Source organism: Mobula hypostoma, chromosome 5 (assembly GCF_963921235.1).
Source record: "Mobula hypostoma chromosome 5, sMobHyp1.1, whole genome shotgun sequence".
Lineage (NCBI taxonomy): Eukaryota > Metazoa > Chordata > Chondrichthyes > Myliobatiformes > Myliobatidae > Mobula > Mobula hypostoma.
Window position 1 is genome coordinate 162,966,533 of NC_086101.1, and position 18,489 is coordinate 162,985,021.

The 18,489-nt window shown below is 41.9% G+C and overlaps 1 pseudogene; it reads left to right on the forward strand.

The window, feature by feature from the left end:
* Nucleotides 1-948: 948 nt before the first annotated feature.
* LOC134347353 (proteinase-activated receptor 1-like) overlaps nt 949-18,489 on the forward strand; it is a 73,155-nt pseudogene continuing 55,614 nt past the window's right edge.

An 18,489-nucleotide genomic window follows, 5' to 3' on the forward strand; every position in this document is an offset into this window, starting at 1 on the left:
GGATAGTTCATGCTGCAGTAAAAGAGCATACTGGCACATTCACACCAAGAATTGGCGCAATCAAAAATAACGAAGGAAAAACTCTGACAGAAGGTGCAGATGTGAGGGAAAGGTGGCTCGAGTACACCAGGAAACTCTATGAAAATCATGAGAATGGAAACCGTGACAAAGTCATTGACTGGACAACACTGGAACATGAACCAGAGCCACTACTGTCAGATGTAGAAAGAGCAATCGAGAAGATTAAAAAGAATAAAGCACCTGGTCCAGACAACATACCAGCAGAACTACTGAAAGCAACAGGCACCTCAGTGGCCCACATCTTGCACCGCATTGACTCCGCCAACTGGAAGACTGGCAAATGGGCAACAGACTGGTGCAAATCCGTTTACATTCCAATTCCCAAGAAAGGCGACCTCCTGCAGTGCAGTAATTACAGAACAATTGCATTGATATCACATGCCAGCAAGGTTCTACTCATAATCATGTCTGAGAGACCAAAGAACTACGTAGATAGAGAAATTGCACTCGAACAGGTTGGCTTCAGGAGTGGCCGAGGTACCAGGGACCAGCTCTTCAACATGTGCCTAATAATGGAGAAAATGAGAGAGGTCAATGCCCCCCTATACATCTGCTTCAGAGACTACTCAAAGGTGTTTGACTGTGTCCAATACACCAAACTGTGGACAACAATGATTCAACTGGGCGTGGCACCACACCTAGTGGCTCTTCTAGAAACACTGTATGCTACGCAATCCTCCAGCCTTCAGACCACATCTGGCGAGACTGAATCATTCTGCAATGGGAAAGGAGTCCGACAAAGCTGCATCCTTTCTCCACACCTCTTTAACATCTACACTGAGATGATCATGAGACTGCCAATTCCAGACAACACTGGCATTAAAAATAGGAGGAAGAACCATCAGTAACTTGAGATACGCAGATGACATGGCCCTGATAGCCCCAACAGAAGAAGACCTACAAGCACTACTCAATAATGTTGCAAAAGTCTCTGCTGAATTTGGATTGCTGATAAATGGCAAAAAGACCAAAGTTACGGTGATAAGCAAAACTGCAGTTGAAGCTGACATCTATATCAGAAGCGACAAGATCGAACAAGTGTCCTCTTTTATATACCTTGGTGCAGAACTAAATGACACAAATGAATGCAGCAAGAAAATACGGCGAAGGCTAGCAATGGCACGCACAAGCACTACCAAACTCTGGAACATCTGGAAAGTTAGATCTGTCAGCACTGACACCAAGATACGCCTCCTCAAGAGTCTCGTCTGGCCAGTAACCCTATATGGCTGTGAAACATGGACCCTAAAAGCAGCTGATGAAAAGAAGTTGACAGCATTTGAGATGTGGACATACAGACGGATCCTCAGGGTGTCACACATTGAAAGGAGATCCAACAATTTCTTTCTAGAAAAGATTGGTATGAAACCAATACGTCTGGAAACCGTTATCCAAAGGAAACTTCGCTATTTTGGACACACCTCAAGAGCTGAGGACACACTGGAACGCACTGTGCTTGAAGGCGGAGTAGAAAGAAGCCGCTCTCAAGGCAGACAGAGGACAACCTGGATCGACAACCTCAAGAAGTGGGCCAGCCTCACCGCCAGAGATGTAAGAGGTTTGACTGCCGACAGATCGCAGTGGAAGAAAGTGGTTGCCGAGGCTCTGGCAGAGTATGGCACATGATGATGATGATGATGATAGACAGAGGGATATTTCAGTACATGCCCCGGAGAGTGGCAACCCAAGTAGAGGGGGTGCAATTTGCCTACTGCTGAAATAGGTCTACCACAGATATCCTCTTCCTGGCCCTACACTCATCTCTGGAACATCTGGACAGCAGGCACCCGCTTCAAATTATCCTTTTCTTTTCAAATCTTTTTATTTTTATATTATACAGGAAAAATAACATGAGTACATAGAAGTTACAACATTTACAATGCCTCAAAAAAAACATTATCTTAAAGATTGAAAAAAAATTTTGTGATAACAAAAAAAAACCTGCTAAGCAGAAGAGTGTGAGAAAAAGAAAGAACCCATTTGTTGTACAACCCCGGAGTCATGCGTCATACAAAAAGCTTCTAACAATAAAGATCAAACCGCCAGCAAGAAAAGAAAATATACTAAAAAATTTACAATTAGATCGTGGAAAAATTATATCAATTAACTCAAATGATAATAACGAGCAAATGAGTCCCATCTTTTCTCAAAGTCAAATAAAGGTTCAAAGGTTGCTTCAAACTATTGTTTATTGATTACAGGTCTGCCTTCAGTACTATTGTTCCAACCAATGTCATCCTCAAACTCTGGACCCTGAGAGTTAATGTCTCTCTCTGCAACTAGATCCTCAACTTTCTGACCAACAAACCACAATCAGTGAGGATGGGCAGCAACACCTCCGCCACAATTATTCTAAACGTTGGTGTTCCACAAGATTATGTCCTCAGCCCCCCCCCCCCCCCTAATCCCTGTACACTCATGACTGCGTGGCCGGATTCTGCTGTAGCTCCGTCTACAAGTTTGCAGATAATACGGTGAGTTGGAGTACAGGAAGAATTCAGAGAACTTAGTGATATGGCATCCTGACAAAAACCTTTCCCTCAATGTTAACAAAACAAAGGAAATGGTCATTGACTTCAGATAGGGGACAGTGCACATGCTCCTGTCTACATCAACTGCGTTGAACTTGAGAAGATTGAGAGCTGCAGGTTCCTAGGTGTGAATATCATCAATAGCCTGTCCTGGTGTCTAACTACACTGATGTCATGGACAAAAAATCCCTCCAATTCCTCTTCTACTTCAGGAGGCTAAAGAAATTCAGGATGTTTCCATCAACTCTTACCGATTTTTATCGTTGCATCATAGAAAGCATTTTGTCTGGTTGCATAATAACTTGGTAAAGCAACCACTCTGCATGTGACCACAAGAAACTGCAGAGGGTTATGGACACAGCTAAGCACATCACAGAAACAAGCCTCCATTCTATGGACTCCATCTACGAGGGGTGATTGATAAGTTTGTGGCCTAAGGTAGAAGGAGTCAATTTTAGAAAACCTAGCACATTTATTTTTCAACAAAGTCCCCTTCTACATTTACACATTTAATCCAGTGATTGTGGAGCATACAGATCACTTCTTTGTAGAAGTCAGCATCTTGGACCTCCAGAAAGTGTCCACAGCAGGGGAGATTGATAAGTTTGTGGCCTAAGGTAGAAGGAGATGAGTTATACAGCTCTCGTTACATGCACGTGCAGTTCAACTCTTTGAGTGATTATGCAGAAAGTTTGAAGTTAATAACTCAAACTTATAAAAGATGGGAAGTCATGTTATAGTTGTATAAAACTCCAGTCTCATTTAGAATATAGGGTGCAATTCTGGTCACTGCATTACAGAAAGGATGTGGAGGACTTGGGGAGGTTGCAAAAGAGCTTCACTGGTAGTTAGCTGAATTAGAGAGTATTTGTGCCTACTCCTGTGCTGTTCGATGCTGAGCTTAGTGTAGCTTTCACTTTCCACAGATTCCTGAAGACAGAATAAAAATTGATTAAAGTAGTTAAGGGCCATTCAAGATAATTTCCTTTATACTTTAAGCATTAAATGAAAATAACATCATCCATTAGCATACTTAGTGAAACAACACACAAAAAGTGCTGGAGGAACTCAGTAGATGAGATGTTGACAGTCTTTTCCTCTCCATAGATGTTGCCTGACCTGCTAAGTTCCTCCAGCATTTTGTGTGCCTGGATTTCTAGCATCTGCAGAATCTCTTGTGTTTCTACCTCAGTGAGTCCTGGTGAACACATTGTAACAAGTATATCCTAGCATCAAAAAGCTACACAAACAAGAGAAAACCTGCAGATGTTGGAAATCTGAGCAATACACACAAAATTGGTTACAAATTGAATCTTAATAAGAGTGAATTATTTCCCCTAAATAAGCGGGTACCTATTTATGGACGTTTACCATTTAAATTGGTTACTGACTCATTTATATATTTAGGGATAACAATTACGAAAAAGTGTAAAGACTTATTTAAAGCTGATTTTTTTTTTACCTTTAATTGATCAGATTAAGCTTTTGTTTGCTAAATGGTCACCAACTTCTTTGTCTTTGATTGGTCGGATTAATGCTATTAAGATGATTATTTTGCCCAAATTTCTATATGTATTTCAATCGGTTCCAATTTTTATCCCAAAATCTTTTTTTGATAATGTTGATTCAAAAATTTCCTCATATATATGGCAGAACAAAAATCCTAGGTTAGGTAAAAGGTATTTACAGAAATCTAAAAAGGAGGTGGGGCTTGCCCTCCCGAATTTTAGATTCTATTATTGGGCAATTAATATTCAATATTTAAAATTTTGGCTACAAGATTTGGATGTATCTTTAAATCCACATTGGGTAAATCTTGAATGTAATTCATTACAAGGGTTTTCTTTGGGTTCGGTTTTAGGAACTTCGCTTCCTTTTACTTCTTCCAAATTGTATAAACAAATGAATAATCCAATAGTTAAGCATACTTTACGTATATGGTTTCAATTTCAAAGATTTTTTGGGTTTAATCAATTTATTTTAGCAAGTCCTATTATATCTAATTTCCTTTTTCAATCTTCCACTATGGATCAAGCTTACTTTGATTGGAAAACCAAAGGTATAGTACGTTTCCGTGATTTATTTTTGGATAATTGTTTCATGTCTTTTGATCAACTTTCTAATAAATATAACTTACCCAGATCTCACTTTATTAGATATCTACAGATTAGAAACTTTTAGAAACATAGAAACATAGAAAATAGGTGCAGGAGTAGGCCATTCGGCCCTTCGAGCCTGCACCGCCATTTATTATGATCATGGCTGATCATCCAACTCAGAACCCAGCCTTCCCTCCATACCCCCTGACCCCTGTAGCCACAAGGGCCATATCTAACTTCCTTTTAAACATAGCTAATGAACTGGCCTCAACAGTTTGCTGTGGCAGAGAATTCCACAGATTCACCACTCTCTGTGTGAAGAAGTTTTTCCTAACCTCGGTCCTAAAAGGCTTCCCCTCTATCCTCAAACTGTGACCCCTCGTTCTAGACCTCCCCAACATCGGGAACAATCTTCCTGCATCTAGCCTGTCCAATCCCTTTAGGATCTTATACGTTTCAATCAGATCCCCCCTCAATCTTCTAAATTCCAACGAGTACAAGCCCAGTTCATCCAGTCTTTCTTCATATGAAAGACCTGCCATCCCAGGAATCAATCTGGTGAACCTTCTTTGTACTCCCTCTATGGCAAAGATGTCTTTCCTCAGATTAGGGGACCAAAACTGCACACAATACTCCAGGTGTGGTCTCACCAAGGCCTTGTACAACTGCAGTAGTACCTCCCTGCTCCTGTACTCGAATCCTCTCGCTATAAATGCCAGCATACCATTCGCCTTTTTCACCGCCTGCTGTACCTGCATGCCCACTTTCAATGACTGGTGTATAATGACACCCAGGTCTCGTTGCACCTCCCCTTTTCCTAATCGGCCACCATTCAGATAATAATCTGTTTTCCTATTTTTGCCACCAAAGTGGATAACTTCACATTTATCCACATTAAATTGCATCTGCCATGAGTTTGCCCACTCACCCAACCTATCCAAGTCACCCTGCATCCTCTTAGCATCCTCCTCACTGCTAACACTGCCACCCAGCTTCGTGTCATCCGCAAACTTGGAGATGCTGCATTTAATTCCCTCATCCAAGTCATTAATATATATTGTAAACAACTGGGGTCCCAGCACTGAGCCTTGCGGTACCCCACTAGTCACCGCCTGCCATTCTGAAAAGGTCCCGTTTATTCCCACTCTTTGCTTCCTGTCTGCTAACCAATTCTCCACCCACACCAATACCTTACCCCCAATACCGTGTGCTTTAAGTTTGCACACTAATCTCCTATGTGGGACCTTGTCAAAAGCCTTTTGAAAATCCAAATATACCACATCCACTGGTTCTCCCCTATCCACTCTACTAGTTACATCCTCAAAAAATTCTATGAGATTCGTCAGACATGATTTTCCTTTCACAAATCCATGCTGACTTTGTCCGATCATTTCACCGCTTTCCAAATGTGCTGTTATCACATCCTTGATAACTGACTCCAGCAGTTTCCCCACCACCGACGTTAGGCTAACCGGCCTATAATTCCCCGGTTTCTCTCTCCCTCCTTTTTTAAAAAGTGGGGTTACATTAGCCACCCTCCAATCCTCAGGAACTAGTCCAGAATCTAACGAGTTTTGAAAAATTATCACTAATGCATCCACTATTTCTTGGGCCACTTCCTTAAGCACTCTGGGATGCAGACCATCTGGCCCTGGGGATTTATCTGCCTTCAATCCCTTCAATTTACCTAACACCACTTCCCTACTAACATGTATTTCGCTCAGTTCCTCCATCTCACTGGACCCTCTGTCCCTTACTATTTCTGGAAGATTATTTATGTCCTCCTTAGTGAAGACAGAACCAAAGTAATTATTCAATTGGTCTGCCATGTCCTTGCTCCCCATAATCAATTCACCTGTTTCTGTTTGCAGGGGACCTACATTTGTCTTTATCAGTCTTTTCCTTTTTACATATCTATAAAAGCTTTTACAGTCCGTTTTTATGTTCTCTGCCAGTTTTCTCTCATAATCTTTTTTCCCCTTCCTAATTAAGCCCTTTGTCCTCCTCTGCTGAACTCTGAATTTCTCCCAGTCCTCAGGTGAGCCACTTTCTCTGGCTAATTTGTATGCTACTTCTTTGGAATTGATGCTATCCCTAATTTCTCTTGTCAGCCACGGGTGCACTACCTTCCTTGATTTATTCTTTTGCCAAACTGGGATGAACAATTGTTGTAGTTCATCCATGCAACCTTTAAATGCCTGCCATTGCATATCCACCGTCAATCCTTGAAGTGTCATTTGCCAGTCTATCTTAGCTAATTCATGTCTCATACCTTCAAAGTTACCCCTCTTTAAGTTCAGAACCTTTGTTTCTGAATTAACTACGTCACTCTCCATGTTAATGAAGAATTCCACCATATTATGGTCACTCTTACCCAAGGGGCCTCTCACGACAAGATCGCTAATTAACCCTTCCTCATTGCTCAAAACCCAGTCCAGAATAGCCTGCTCTCTAGTCGGTTCCTCGACATGTTGGTTCAAAAAACCATCCCGCATACATTCCAAGAAATCCTCTTCCTCAGCACCTTTACCAATTTGGTTCACCCAGTCTACATGTAGATTGAAGTCACCCATTATAACTGCTGTTCCTTTATTGCACACATTTCTAATTTCCTGTTTAATACCATCTCCGACCTCACTACTACTGTTAGGTGGCCTGTACACAACTCCCACCAGCGTCTTCTGCCCCTTAGTGTTACGCAGCTCTACCCATATCGATTCCACATCTTCCCGGCTTATGTCCTTCCTTTCTATTGCGTTAATCTCTTTTTTAACCAGCAACGCCACCCCACCTCCCCTTCCTTCGTGTCTATCCCTCCTGAATATTGAATATCCCTGAACGTTGAGCTCCCATCCCTGGTCACCCTGGAGCCATGTCTCTGTGATCCCAACTATATCATAATCATTAATAACAATCTGCACTTTCAATTCATCCACCTTATTACGAATGCTCCTTGCATTGACACATAAAGCCTTCAGGCACTCTTTTACAACTCTCTTAGCCCTTTTTAATGCTTGCCCTGGATTTGTCGGCCTGCCACTTTTACTTTTCCCCTTTGTACTTTTTGCTTCTACGCTCACTTTACACCCCTCTGTCTCTCTGCACTGGTTCCCATCCCTCTGTTGTGAACTAACCTCCTCACACCTAGCCGCTTTAATTTGATTCCCACCCCCCAACCATTCTAGTTTAAAGTCACCTCAGTAGCCCCCGCTAATCTCCCTGCCAGGATATTGGTCCCCCGAGGATTTAAGTGTAACCCGTCCTTTTTGTACAGGTCACACCTGCGCCAAAAGAGGTCCCAATGATCCAAAAACTTGAATCCCTGCCCCCTGCTCCAATCCCTCAGCCACGCATTTATCCTCCACCTCATCGCATTCCTACTCTCACTGTCGCGTGGCACAGGCAGTAATCCCGAGATTACTACCTTTGCGGTCCTTTTTCTCAACTCCCTTCCTAGCTCCCTATATTCTTCTTTCAGGACCTCATCCCTTTTCCTACCTATGTCATTGGTACCTATATGTACCAGGACCTCTGGCTCTTCACCCTCCCACTTCAGGATATCTTGGACACGATCAGAAATATCCCGGACCCTGGCACCAGGGAGGCAAACTACCATCCGAGTCTCTGGACTGCGTCCACAGAATCGCCTATCTGACCCCCTTACTATCGAGTCCCCTATCACAACTGCCCTCCTCTTCCTTGCCCTACCCTTCTGAGCTACAGGGCCAGACTCTGTGCCGGAGGCAGGGCCACTGTCGCTTCCCCCGGGTAAGCTGTCCCCCCCAACAGTACTCAAACAGGAGTACCTGTTGTTAAGGGGCACAGCCGCCGGGGTACTCCCCATCACCTTCCTTTTCCCCTTCCCCCTCCTAACCGTGACCCACTTGTCTGCCTCCCGTGGCCCCGGCGTGACCACCTGCCTTCCACTCCTCTCTATCACCTCCTCACTCTCCCTGACCAGATGAAGGTCATCGAGCTGCAGCTCCAGTTCCGTAACGCGGTCCCTTAGGAGCTGCATCTCGATGCACTTGGCGCAGATGTAGACGTCCGGGAGGCTTGGAGACTCCAGGGCCTCCCACATCCGACACCGAGAACAGCAAACTGCCCTCACAGTCATAATGCCCCTCTCCTCAAATAGCAACAGAAAATGAATGTCAAACCTTCCTCGCCTCACCCGCTTCCGCCTAAATTACTGTTTCTCCTAATTTTCCACACTCATATGCAATGGACACTTAAGAAAAAATTTTAGATCTAAATCTCTCTCAGAAAAGTATTGTCGCAATTATATATAATATAATTATGAATTTATGCCCTGATGTTTCCAATAAAATTAAAGCTGATTGGGAAAGAGAACCTAAGATTATCATACCGATTGAAAAATGGGAAAAAAATTCTTCAGTTGGTTAATTTATCCTCTATATGTGCTAAACATGTGTTGATACAGTTTAAAGTAGTGCACCGGGCTCATATGTCCAAGGATAAACTATCTCGTTATTATTCTTATATTAATCCTATATGTGATAGATGTCATTTCAAGATAGCTTCTTTAACTCACATGTTTTGGTCATGTCCTTTGTTGGAAAAATATTGGAAAGAAATTTTTGATATTATTTCAACAGTTTTGAATATAGACTTAAAACCTCATCCAATTACTGCTATCTTTGGACTACCAATGATAGACTCAAATTATTTAACCTCTTCAGCACGCCGGATGATTGCATTTCTTACTTTAATGGCCAGAAGATCCATTTTGCTGAATTGGAAAGAGATTAACCCTCCTACTGTATTTCACTGGTTTTCACAAACTATGGCGTGTTTGAATTTGGAAAAAAATAGAAATGTGGTTTATGACCCTTCCATTAAATTTGAAAAAACTTGGAGACCATTCATTCAGCATTTTCATATGATGTAATTTGACCATTTCCAAACTTATTTTATTTCTCTGTACTGTTGGTTGAGAGAAATGGCGTCGTCGACACTAAGGTTTTCTTCTTTTCCATTTTTAAGTTGTTAGAATTGCCCAAGTCTTTAGTTTAGTTGACTAATTCTGTTTAGTTTAGTTTTTTTTTTGGATGGGGTTTGTTTTTTTTTCTATTTTTTTTTCTTTTTCATGATTTTTCTTCAGTTTTTTTTGTCCTGTATTATTAATTGTTATCCTACACGATTGGGAGTTCTGTCAATTTATACTATTTGGTCTTATAACTACTCACTTCAAGTACAACAATGTATCTCCTACTATTTGTATTATTGCTATGTTATGTTTTTATTTTATGAAACTAATAAAAAGATTGAAAAAGAAAGAATACACACAAAATGTTGGGGGAACTCAGCAGGCCAGGCAGCATCTACAGAAAAAAGTGCAGTTGATGTTCTGGTCCAAGACCCTTCAGCAGGACTGGGGAAAAAAGCTGACAAGTAGATTTCGAAGGTGGGGGGAGGGGAGAGTGAAACGCCAGCTGATAGGTGAAACCTGGAGGGGGAGGGATGAAGCAAAGAGCTGGGAAGTCAATTGGTGAAAGAGACAGAAGACCATGGAAGAAAGAAAAGGGGAGAAGAGTATCAAAGGGAGGTGATGGGCGGGCAAGGAGATAAAGTGAGAGAGGGAAAAGAGAATGGGAAAAGGTGAGGGGGGGGGGCTTTACCAGAAGTTTGAGAAATCGATGTTCATGCTGTCAGGTTGGAGGCTACCCAAACGGAATACAAGATGTTGTTCCTCCAACCTAATTGTGGCCTCATCACAACAGTGGAGGTGGTCATGGATGGACATATCGGAATGGGAAGTGGAATTAAAATGGGTGGCCACTGGGAGATCCCAATTTTGGCGCTATACCTGCCCACATCCTTGCAAGCAGAACAAGTGCTACACCTGCCCCTACATCTTCTAACTCATTAACATTCTGGGCCCAAACAGTCCTTCCATATGAGGCAACACTTCACTTGGTGGGAGAAAAACCTGGACAGGTTGAGACCCAGAGGTTTGAAGACATTACTGACCCAAGTTAGTTTTGCTTCCTTGCCCAATAGAGAATTAAATACCTAACTTTAGATCAATTGTGCCATGATTTCAGGAGACAATGGGATACATATTTTAATGAAGAAGAGATAGTGAGATGCATGGAATAACAGACTAGAACTGATTTACTATATTCAGTGAGATTTATTAAAATCTAAATTCCTTTTACATTTCTTAAATTCTCGAGCATTCTACATGTTCACTCCCTGGATTTATTGTCCTTGACTTAAACTGTTCATAATTTCTGCTTTCATTGTCTTTAGATTCAATCCTCCATAAACCACATGGAATTACTCCTAGCAAGCTAGCAATCTTTAGACCTTGATCAGCCCCTGTGTCTTCCTGTCAAAGAAACAGTAGGTTCTTGGTGCCTTCCTGGATAATCCTTCTCTATTTTGATGGGATATAGGCCAGGGATTCGATGAGTTTGTGAGGATATCTAATGATGTGTTGAGAACATCCGTAGAACAATTACTCCGTCTTTTTAAAAACCTGTTTCTATGTTGGAACTCAAAGTGTCAGTTTCATATATCTGGTAATGGACATTGACAAGGTGGCTCACCCATCAAAGTGCAAGACACAAAATGTTTGAGGAATTCAGCAGGTCAAGAAGCATCAATGGAAGGAAATGGACCGTTGACATTTTGCATCATGATCCTTCATCTGTAGTGGAAAAGGGGAGATGGCCAATATAAAAAGGCGGAGAGAACGGGTGGAGCAAGAGCTGGCAGCTGCTAGGTGGATCCAGGTGAAGGGGGACTAATGGGCAAGCAGAGGAGGGGAAAGTGGGAATAGGTCCAGAAACTGGGAGGTGATAGAGGAAAATGCTAAAGGGTTGAAGATAGTGGAATCTGATAGGAGAAGAAGGTGGAACATGGAATAAAGGGAGGAACGTGTAGAGGCAAATGGAAATAGTGGGAGAGGGAACCTGTGGGAAGAATAAGTGGCTGGTGAGCAAATGGAGAAGGCAAAGGAGGGGAAAGAGAGATAGGAGACCAGGTACATCAGGAGGAGAGAGAAAGGGATGGGGGTGGCAATTACTGTAAGTTGGAGAATTCAGTGTTAACACCATCGGGTTCTCCTATTACCAAAGAAGAGTCAATGGATATTCCTTACTTGGATTTTCAGAAGTCTTTTGACAAATGCCACAAATGAGGCTGCGAAATAAGATATGAGCCCATGGTATTACAGGAAAGACACCAGCATGGATAGAAGATCAGCTGACTGGTAGAAAACAAAGATTGGGAATAAAGTGGGCCTTATCCTGTTGACTGCTGGTTACAAGTGGTGTTCCACAGGCGTTGGTGTTGGGACCACATTACTTCATGTTGTATGTCAATGATTTGGATGACGGAATTGTTAGTTTTGTGGCTAGATTTGTGGACGGTACAAAGATAGGTGGAGGGGTGGGCAGTTTTGAGAAAAAATGGAGTCTGCAGTTTAGTAGAATGGGCAAAGAAGTGGCAGATGTAATATAATGGTTATGCATTTTAGTAGAAGGAGTAAAGGTATAGACTATCTTATAAACAGGGAAACATGCAATGGCACTTGGGAGTCCCCGTGCAGCATTCTCTAAAGGTTAGCTTGCAGGTTGAGCTGAAGGCAAGGAAGGCAAATGCAATGTTAGCATTCCTTTTGAGAAGACTTCAATATAAAAGCAGGGACATAATGCTGAACCTTTATTGGTCAGACCACACAGAGTACTGTCCGTAGTTTTGGGCCCCCTATTAAGAAAGGATGTGCTGTCATTGCAGAGGGTGGAGAGGGTCAAGAGGAGGTGCACTAGAATGATCCCAAGAATGAAAGGGTTAACATAGGAGGAGCACTTGATGACTCTGGGCCTGTACTCACTGGAGTTTAGAAGAATGGGGATGGGGGACCTCATTGAAAACTAATGAATATTGAAAGGCCTAGAGAGTGGATGTGGAGAGGACATTTTCTATAGTGGGAGAAGTCTTGGACACAGTCTCTGAATAGAAGGATATCCCTTTAGAACAGAACTGAGAAGAAATTTCTTTATAAACATGAGAAATTCTGCAGATGCTGGAAATCTAAAGCAACACACACAAAATGCTGGAGGAACTGAGCAGGTCAGACAGCATCTATGGAAATGCAAAACCAGTTGAAGTTTCAGGCCAAGACCCTTCTTCAGTATTGGAAAGGAAAGGGGAAGACACCAGAATAAAAACATGGGAGGAGGGGAAGGAGGATAGCTAGAAGGTGATAGGTGAAGCCAGGTGGGCGGGAAAGGTGAAGGGCTGGAGAGGAAAGAATCTGATAGAAAAGGAGAGTGGGCCAAAGGAGAAAGGGAAGGAGGAGAGAGCACAGGGGGAGGTAAGAGGCAGGTGAGAAGAGGAAAGGGGGATTAGATGAAGAGGGGAAGGGGAGGGAAAAAATTCTTTAGCCAGAGTGTTGTAAATCTGTAGAATTCATTGCCACAGACAAATATGGAGGCCAAGTATTTGGATATATGTATTTTCAGTGGAGTTTGACAGGTTCTTAACTAGTAAGGGCATCAATGGTTATGAGGAGAAAGTAGGAGAATGGGGTTGAGAGGGATAATAAATCAGCCATGATGGAATGGTGGAGCACACACGATGGGTTGAATGGCCTAACTCTGCTCTTTATGGTCTTATGGATTATGGACAGAATATGAGGAGCTGTTTTTCTAGTTACATGTGGCCACACCTTGGCATTGGAGGATGCATGTTGTTGTGAGAATGGGAAGAAGAATTAAAATGGTTGGCAAACTAGAGATCCCAGTGGCCACAGTGGACAGAGCACAAGTGCTTGGCAAAGTGGTCACCCACTCTGTTTCCAGTGTCACCAATGTACAGGAGGTGCCAACAAGAACATCGTACTCGATAAATAACAGAATGGAGTTCGCATGTGAAAGGACTGCCTTACTTTGGAAGGGCTGGTTAGGACCCTGAATAGTGGTGAGGGAGGAGATCTAGGGACGTGTGTTTCACCTCTTATGGTAACGGGGAGACTGTTTGGGGATGAAGGGGAATGGGTGGGAAGGGGTGGGCAGTCTAGGTGTGTCACACAGAGAGTGAACCCTGCAGAGAGCAGAAAAGCATAGGAAGGGGAAAATGTGGTTGGTAGTTGAACTAGAGGAACTTTGTCCCTGTCTGCCAACTGATTTTTAGACCCTGAATTAGAAGCTGAGCTTAGCACTCTCCTTTAAATGGGAAAGGCAGTGACAAATTTTACCATTGATGTATGCATTTGCGAGAGCTGATATGGAAAGAGATCTGTTTCTTCCAGTGTCTTAGACCCTTTAATTGAGGGGTGGTGTGTGCAGAATCACCTGATGATGTGAGATATTTGTCTCCTGAATGTTTAGCATATCATCCATTCTCTCATAGACTGAGAAGAGCTGGGAAGTTGATTGGTGAAAGAGACAGAAGGCCATGGAAGTAAGAAAAGGGGGAGGAACAAAATTTTAGAATCCAATTGGGTAGCCTCCAACCTGATGGCATGAACATCAATTTCTCAAATTTCCGGTAAAGTTACGCGCCCCCCCCCCTCCCCTTCACCATTTCCCATCCCCTTTTCCTCTTCTCGCCTTATCTCTTTGCCCACCCATTACCTCCCTCTGGTGCTCCTCCCCCTAGTCCTGCCAAAGAGTTTTGGCCTAAAATGTTGACTGAACACTTTTCTGAGATGCTGCCTGGCCTGCTGAGTCCCTCCATCATTTTGTGTGTGTTGGGTTAATTGGTCATGTGGGAGTAATTGGGCAATACAGGCTCGTTGGGCCAGAAGGGCCTGCTAACCTGCATCACCTTGAAACAAAGTCTGTACTTTTTGTGAACAATGTGATATTGGTTAAAGCAGAGCTGAGAGACCCATCCTCTTCAAAAGTGTAAAGTTACTGTGATGTTTTTGGCATTTGAATTGCAGAATAACATGTAAGTGATAGTTTAACCTTCCTCTGTAATCCTGTCCTTTTATACTTGGATAACATGCATCTCTGTAGTGAAAGGGAATTTTGAACCAGTGAATAATTTTGAGAAAATATGAGAGTTTTAAAATGCAACTGAAAGGGAAGGTTTAACAGCTGATTCTTTAATTCAAAAGCACTCCAGATTTTGGCCACATGTTTATTTCTATTTAGTGCCAATTCATAATCTTTTGATGTTCTACAAATTTCATAAGTATTTGTTTTATGAACATGAAAAGGCACACAGAGTTTCTGAACTAATGCCACCTGGGGGTATTCCAAATGATCGAGGAAACAGATAAATTGAATCATTTTAATATAGATACAATCTATCTAAATTCGTGTCACAGTAGCATTACAAGTGCACAGATATACAACTATTAGAAGAGAAGTAAGAAAAAAAAATTAATTAGCTTAAAAATAAGATGTACAAGATTTGCAGGTCAAGATTACAAGATTTCCGTGTTCACTTTGATAAGGTGGTAGTGCAAGAATCACTATAATATTATACAGTGATAGATGCACATTCATACTGTCCAGATAAGAAGTAACGGTAGTATTGCACAGTATTCCCAGGGTGTCCGCGATAGCAGGGTGTGGTAAACAGATCTTAAACAGAGCTCAGGTAAACAGAGGTTAATAACAGTGTAACGGGAGAGGGTCATCACTTCCCCAGCTATAGGGTGATTCATTATTGAGCTTAATGGCTGAGGGTAAGAATGACCTCATATAGTGCTTTTTGGAGCAGCGTAGTTGTCTTAGTCTATTATTGAAAGTGCTCCTATGTTCAGCCAAGATGGCATGCAGAGGGTGAGAAAGATTGTCCAGAATTGCCAGGATTTCCTGTAGGGTCCTTTGTTCGACCATAGCCTCCAGTGTGTCGAGTTCGACTCCTATAACAGAGCCCTTCCAATCAGTTCTAATATGTTTAGGTTAGTACAAAATCTTCAACCAAGAGACCAAGAAATTAGAAGAGGTGGCTAAGAGGAAGGGAATCAGACAAAATTGATGTAACCACTGTGAATGTGGGAGGGCAGCTAGAGTAGAAAGATGCCTTGTCTAGATAAATGGGAATGAGGCATAGAGGGAAATTTTTATTTGGAACTGCTGAGTCGGTGCATGTTTCTCATCCTGATATATAGTTATTAAGCCAGCCCTGTGTTTGTAGATTGTATGCTTAGTAATGACAAATCGAACTGACTGAGCTTTGTTACATGGGACAGAGCATCTTTTTCAAATTCTTAGTCTTACAGATTTTTCAAGGCTTTAGCTACCTTTAATAAAAATATATTTCATTTCTAATTAGTCTTTACATGAGCTGCAGACCATGAGAACTATTAGGGTGCATTTTAGTTCTCCACATTTTCTTGGTTTTCACCATCCACCTGCTGTGGTTTCAGAACACCGTTCCTTACCCTTCTCCTTCTCAGCACACCCAGAGCCCCAAGCTCCACATTCTTCAGCCAGATACTCTGTGACCGTGCTGTGCCTCATTTCCCACCCCCAAAATATTACCTCACTTAAAAGAAGCACTCCCCCTCACTCTGTCTGCAACAATACTGATTGAAAGGCCACTGATTTAAGCTGAACTGCACAGTACGAATGACACAGAGATACCAGAGGAAAAGAAGTGTGGGACAAATACAGAAAATACAAGGGATATTCAATAGTTCAAGCACCATCTGTGGAAAGAGAAAGGGAATCAATGACCTCTCAATGTCCTAGTGCTATTGGTCATGGAAGTGTGCTTACCCTAGGACAGAGTAAGTTACTAAAATCTCAAGAGTGAGGGGAAGAGAGGGGGAAAGTTAAGATGGAAAGGAAAGGGGTGAGTGCATGGGGAGGCAGCTGAGAGAAAAGACAATGAGGAACAGGACAGATTGAGAGAGGCGTTTAGAAAGTGGGGTTAGATGTAATAAAATGGAGGGAGAGGGAAATTGAAAGATGTCCATATGTGTGCATTGGTACGTGTGTGTGTATAAATATTTGTGTGTGTGCATGTGTGCTTCAAGTGTATTACTAGAAAATGTTACCTAATAATCTTTGCCACTGGGCCAATATCTCACTCGGTCAAGACCTGAGAATTAGAATGTATACTCTTGACTCCAAGGGGCTACATTAATGATAGAGGATAGCAACAGTAAAGAAACCCCCGTTAACTAACATTTGAGGGAATTTGTTTGATATCCACATTAATTTTTAAATCATTTTTTCCCTGCGACGGAATCATTATTTTTGTGATATGTATTCAAACCCTGCATCAGTTATTTTAAATCGATCACAAACTCATCTGGTGTTTGCAAGCAGAACCACATAATTTCTGAAGTTCAAAGTAAGTCAAATAAAAACTAGGTAATGAGAAAATGAAAACCTTATCCACAATACATGTAGACTGCCTCTTCTCAAACGCCTTCTGGCATGACCACAGGTTTCTCCTAAACAAAGAAGAATTATCTCCTCCTCCTTGCCACATCCTGCCCAACCCATGGTGGCTAGTCTTGTAAAGCAAACAAAATTGCTTATAATTGTTTCTGAGGTTGTAAGTACTAAATAAATGTCAGCTTTCCTTCTATATTTGCCTCCTACCTTTAGTTTTCTTTTGCTTTCAGTAGATATAATCTCTTTTCAAACGTAATTTCTCAGCACCTGGCCCAAACCAAATGTATGGTAATATCAAAACAGCAGGATACTCCCAACTGCCAATTGTACATCGGTAACCAAGATATTGAGCAAAAGACCAGCTTTAATTACCTTGGTAGCTTTATATCACAAGATGCTAGAAGTAAAGTAGAAATAAAAAGAAGAATTGCCATTGCCAAAACCAACTTCCAAAAAATGAAACCCATTTTTACCAACAGACGCATTTCTATAACAACAAGGCTTAGGTTGCTAAAATGTTACATCTGTTCAATCTTGCTGTATGATTCCAAAACATGGACTGTAACACCAGAACTCCAAAGAAACTTAGAAACAACAGAAATGTGGTTTCTCAGAAGAATGCTGAAAATATCATATAGAGATAGGGTAACTAATGAAACAGTACTCCAACGTGCCCATACAAAAAGATCTTTAATGAGAACATTAAATGAGAGGAAACTTAAATTCCTGGGCCATGTTATCAGAAAGGGAGAAATAGAATGCCTTACATTACAAGGCGTATGCCTGGGAAATGCGGAAGAGGAAGGCAAAGAAGAAAATATATGGACACTGTGAAAGAACTAACAGATCTCAGTGTGCGAAATATCATTGGCGTTGCGTGGGATCGTTTGATGTGGAGAGCCATGATCACCCAAGCGTGTAACACACAAGGCATATAAAGAAGAAGATTGAGTCGTAAGCCTGCTCAGTGCCCAATCAGGAGATACTTTTTGAGTTTACATGGGTTTTCATTGGAACAATGTAGGAGGCCAGTGTTGGGGAGGTCAGAATGAGAAAGTGTTGGAGAATGCAGTGACAGGCAGCTGGAAACTTAGGGTTAGCCTTGTGTTCAGACTGATTATCCCACTCCCATCAGGGAAGAGGTTGCGCAACATCCACACCGAGACCACCAGACTCAAAAACAGTTACTTTCCCCAGACAGTAAGGCTGATCAACACCACCCTCTAACCTACTCCTCCACACCCTCAACCACCACTACTTTACTATTTTCTGTTAGTCACCTCATGTACAGACACTCCTATGCCTAGTGTCACTTTACAGACATGCAATCAATCTTTGCGTATAAGCTATCTTATGTATTTATATTTATTGTGTTACTTTATTATTATCATGTTCTTTATCATATTGTGTCGCTTCAGATGCAAAATAACAATTATTTCA